Source organism: Fukomys damarensis, unplaced genomic scaffold (genome assembly GCF_012274545.1).
Source record: "Fukomys damarensis isolate Sample0158 unplaced genomic scaffold, DMR_v1.0_HiC HiC_scaffold_20, whole genome shotgun sequence".
Classification (NCBI taxonomy): Eukaryota; Metazoa; Chordata; class Mammalia; order Rodentia; family Bathyergidae; genus Fukomys; species Fukomys damarensis.
The window spans coordinates 13,813,895-13,819,501 of NW_022900932.1; the positions used below are offsets into that span (position 1 = coordinate 13,813,895).

At 37.0% G+C, this 5,607-nt stretch overlaps 1 pseudogene; it reads left to right on the forward strand.

The window, feature by feature from the left end:
- Positions 1–1,166: 1,166 nt before the first annotated feature.
- LOC104850980 lies at positions 1,167–4,657 on the forward strand (annotated as a pseudogene).
- Positions 4,658–5,607: the final 950 nt, after the last annotated feature.

Below are 5,607 nucleotides of genomic sequence, written 5' to 3' on the forward strand. Positions count from 1 at the left end.
AGATTTTAGATTAAAAGATGTATAGAAACATGCACAGATAAAAATAAGTAAGTGGCCACTGATTTATTTAGTATGAAGGGAAAGATGGGCCATCAGTTCTTCTTATGAGATAGAGGGCTCAGGTTGTAGAACCCCGACATGACCTTTTTTTTTTGCAGCAGCCACTCCCCTATCGCAGACACCCTAGGGAAAGTCTCCCCAGGACTGACAACCACTGACCTAGAAAAAGCAAGGTGCCCAAGCAAAGTCTCCCTCTGCCCAAATACCAATGGCCCAAAATCTGGAAAGAGCCCAGGGAAAGTTTCACCAGGCCCAGAAACAACCAGTAGCTGTGGGCAGGTCTCCCCAGAGCCAGGCACAAAAAAACCTAGAAAGTCAAAGAAGTCCAGGGTGGGAGACCAAAGTCACAGTCACCAACTTCTGAGAGATGCTGAGAAGTCTAGGGTACAACCACCCAGGCCTGACCACCACTTTTGGAAATAACTTTGTAGGGAGCCTTGTGGAAGTCCAACCAGTGTGGTTGGTGCATGCAGTCAGGCCACCCTCGCTCAGAGAACCCTTCCTGCCAGTTTTCCTGGGCAGAAGACCTTTCTTTGGTCCCTTCTTCCTAAGCACCTCCACAACCCACACCTTCACCTGACAGGCCCTGATTATGGGAAGAGACATCACGACAACACGTTTTCAGACTTCCATCTCCTTTGAGGGCCTTTGCAATAAAGTTCGACACGTGTTCTTTTGACCATGAGCAGCTTTTCACCATGAAATTGGTAGATGTGGAAGGAGACTCGAATACTGCATCATCTCAGTTGGAGTTAGAAGAAGCCTTTGGGCTTTCTGAGCTAATCAAGGATTCTGATCGCTTACTTCATACATCACCTTGTGTGCAAGAACATCCTAAAATGCCTTCTCCAGAAGATAAATCCATCTACCGCAGAGGAGCGGCATTTTGCAGAAAGTTTTATTGTGCAAACGGCCATGCTTTTCAAATGTTTCAGTAGGCATGTTCGTTGTGCCATCTGCACAGACCATAGAGAGGGACTTCGACACCAGATATATAAATTCATCAGCTGTAAACTCCTGGCCCATAAGAAGTGCCACAAACTCGTTACAGTTGAATGTGGGCAGCATTCTTTGCCACCGGAACCTATGATGCCAGTGGATCACCCATGGCTTCAGACCCTCCACAGACGGTAAATCCATATAATCCTTCAAGTCATGAGGGTTTGGAACAAGCTGATGAAGAGAATGAGGCAATGAATGTCAGGGAAAGTGGCAAAGCCTCATCCAGTTTAGGTCTTCAGGACTTCGATTTGGTCCAGGGAGAGGAAGTTATGCAAAAGGACTGTTGGTTCAATTTTTTTAAAAATCATATTTATGCAATGAAAGTTGTGAAAAAAGAGCTTTTCAACACTGATCAAGTACAGACAGAGAAGCATGTTTTGGAAAAGGCATCTAATCATCCTTTTCTTGTTGGACTGCATTCTTGCTTCCAGACAGAAAGCAGACTGTTCTTTGTTCTAGATTATGTAAATGGAGATCTACTGTTTCATATGCAGCAACAAAGAACACTTCCTGAAGAACATGCCAGGTTTTACTCTGCAGAAATCAGTTCAGCACTCATTATCTTCATGAGAGAGGGATGCTTTACAGAAATTTGAAATTGGACACTTTATTACTGGACTCAGAAGGGCACATTAAGTTCACTGACTATTGGGTGTGTAAGGAAGGCTTACAGCCAGGAGATACAATCACCACTTTCTAATTACCTGGCTCCAGAAATTATAAAAGAAGACTACGGTTTCCATGTGGACTGGTGGACGCTGGGAGTACTGATGTTTGCGATGTTGCTCAGAGAGTCTCTACTTCATCTTGTTGAGAGCTTTGCTAACCTTTAGGAAACTCAATCGATTACCACTTGCAAGTTATTTTAAAAAGAAAAATTCACATACCACATTGCCTGGCTGTAAAAGCTGCAAGTGTCCTGGAGAGTTTTCTGAGAAGGAACCCAAAGGAACCATTATCCTCAAAGGGGATTTGCTGGAGTTCAGAAGCATCCGTCCTTTCAAATGGACGCAATGGAGCGAAAGCAGATGGTTTCTCCCTTTAAACCAAATATTTCTGGGGAATTTGGTGTGGACAACTTTGATCCTCAGTTTACTAATGAACCTGTGCCTCTCACCCCATGACAGTGACATTGCGAGGAACATTGATCAGTACCAATTTGCAGGTTTTGAGTGCATCAGTCATCTTTGGAAGTATGAAGAGTGGGTCTGACCTCACTTTTCAGCTATGTATTCTGCTCATGTTACCATTTAGTACCTGGAAAAACTCATTGCCAGCCTCGATAGAATTAACCATTTCATAATTGCCTTTTTTGAAGTTATACTTACATGCAATACTTGATTCTTTGAGTCTACAATAGAGGATGTTGAGATTTTTTTAACAGGTAGAATGCTTTTTGTGATTTGACTTAAATAATGAGGAGGCGCTCACTTGTTAACACACCTGTAAAGACATTCTTCCATTTATTAAGTGGAAACTGAATGTACAATATTTTTTCTTGTTATTTACTTTGCAGGAAAATAATTTGTCTTTTAAGTAGACTGTCTTAGTGGTGCTTGTTTCTATTCACACCACATTATCTGTACTTTTAAGCTCCAGTTTATGAAAAAAAAAAAAAGCTCCAGTTTATGTACTCTTCAGGGAAATCCAAAAAATAATAACAATTTTGAATAAATCTACAGAAAGCACATATATTATAATTCGAGCTCCTTAATTAAGTTTTCTCTTTAGTACAATAACAAATGAAATATAGTGGAATTCATTTTAGGAGAAGAGTTGTTCAGACTATTTTTATTAAAATCAGTTGTTAGCAAATTTAAATAATTGTTGGATGTAGCATTCTTTTGTTTATTGTAGCACCATTTTTATGCAAAGGACTTGTAAAGAAAGTAACTGTGATCATCTAAGTTACAATGGCACAATCTCGGTAAAATTTAATTTTAGGGGAGCTATCTAGTTTTAAATTTAGAGTGATTTAAAAATTTTAGGCATTTAATAAATTACCTTTTCATCTCCTTTTGGATGCTCCATTTCATTAGAACTGTAACTTTTCTAAAGCTTGTAGTCATGTGTTGTCTTTTCTTCAAATAATTAAGTCTGAAAGTAATGAAAACCTCAGAAGAAAATGTTTATATACATTCACATGTTTATTTGAGAGGTACTTGTGTTTCTTCTAATTCCTGGAACTTGTTTTAAAACAAAAAGCAGTATTCACAGCATAAACTTAGAATTCTGACATGTCAGAAATATATTTATATTCATGATCTTTAAGTGTTGCTCTTTCCCATAGGGCATTTCAGTATGCAGAATAATCACATAGGGAGTTTATTTATAATATATATTGCTGGGCCCACATTAGAAATCCTTTGGGCCTTTGGACCTCATTTTGAGAAACAACAGAAGCTATATTCATATTAAGCAGCCAGTTACAATCTCATGAACATTTTTAATAGATTTTAAATGAATGACTTCATTAGGTATGTTCTCTGTTCCCCCCAACAAAATCTTATCAGTTTTATCAACAAAATCTTATCCATTTTCTACCAATGGCATACAATTGACAAGCATTTTTCTCTGATGAGGTTTTAACCCTTATTTAGGATGGTCTTTTGTTTTTAGATTTTTTTAAGTAGTCAGATTTACTGTGTATATTTTATGCAGAATTGCATTACAAATATGTTTTTAACTATGTTCTATTTTTTGCAAACCATTTCTTTTCATATTATATAGAAGTTCTCTCAAAATACTCTCTAGTAGAACAAGGCAGTTTACAGTCAGAATGGTTGGCATCTAGGAAATAATTTATTTGGCATAAAATAATAAAATAAAATAAAGCCTGTGGTCAGATCATTTATACTGGATTAAATATCAAGTACTATATTTGTTCAGTACTGTTACATTTACTTTATGAATTTGCTTTGCAGATTACTGCCTTCGTTATCATAATGTAGTTGAGAGGGATGCTTTACAGAAATTTGAAATTGGACACTTTATTACTGGACTCAGAAGGGCACATTAAGTTCACTGACTATTGGGTGTGTAAGGAAGGCTTACAGCCAGGAGATACAATCACCACTTTCTAATTACCTGGCTCCAGAAATTATAAAAGAAGACTACGGTTTCCATGTGGACTGGTGGACGCTGGGAGTACTGATGTTTGCGATGTTGCTCAGAGAGTCTCTACTTCATCTTGTTGAGAGCTTTGCTAACCTTTAGGAAACTCAATCGATTACCACTTGCAAGTTATTTTAAAAAGAAAAATTCACATACCACATTGCCTGGCTGTAAAAGCTGCAAGTGTCCTGGAGAGTTTTCTGAGAAGGAACCCAAAGGAACCATTATCCTCAAAGGGGATTTGCTGGAGTTCAGAAGCATCCGTCCTTTCAAATGGACGCAATGGAGCGAAAGCAGATGGTTTCTCCCTTTAAACCAAATATTTCTGGGGAATTTGGTGTGGACAACTTTGATCCTCAGTTTACTAATGAACCTGTGCCTCTCACCCCATGACAGTGACATTGCGAGGAACATTGATCAGTACCAATTTGCAGGTTTTGAGTGCATCAGTCATCTTTGGAAGTATGAAGAGTGGGTCTGACCTCACTTTTCAGCTATGTATTCTGCTCATGTTACCATTTAGTACCTGGAAAAACTCATTGCCAGCCTCGATAGAATTAACCATTTCATAATTGCCTTTTTTGAAGTTATACTTACATGCAATACTTGATTCTTTGAGTCTACAATAGAGGATGTTGAGATTTTTTTAACAGGTAGAATGCTTTTTGTGATTTGACTTAAATAATGAGGAGGCGCTCACTTGTTAACACACCTGTAAAGACATTCTTCCATTTATTAAGTGGAAACTGAATGTACAATATTTTTTCTTGTTATTTACTTTGCAGGAAAATAATTTGTCTTTTAAGTAGACTGTCTTAGTGGTGCTTGTTTCTATTCACACCACATTATCTGTACTTTTAAGCTCCAGTTTATGAAAAAAAAAAAAAGCTCCAGTTTATGTACTCTTCAGGGAAATCCAAAAAATAATAACAATTTTGAATAAATCTACAGAAAGCACATATATTATAATTCGAGCTCCTTAATTAAGTTTTCTCTTTAGTACAATAACAAATGAAATATAGTGGAATTCATTTTAGGAGAAGAGTTGTTCAGACTATTTTTATTAAAATCAGTTGTTAGCAAATTTAAATAATTGTTGGATGTAGCATTCTTTTGTTTATTGTAGCACCATTTTTATGCAAAGGACTTGTAAAGAAAGTAACTGTGATCATCTAAGTTACAATGGCACAATCTCGGTAAAATTTAATTTTAGGGGAGCTATCTAGTTTTAAATTTAGAGTGATTTAAAAATTTTAGGCATTTAATAAATTACCTTTTCATCTCCTTTTGGATGCTCCATTTCATTAGAACTGTAACTTTTCTAAAGCTTGTAGTCATGTGTTGTCTTTTCTTCAAATAATTAAGTCTGAAAGTAATGAAAACCTCAGAAGAAAATGTTTATATACATTCACATGTTTATTTGAGAGGTAC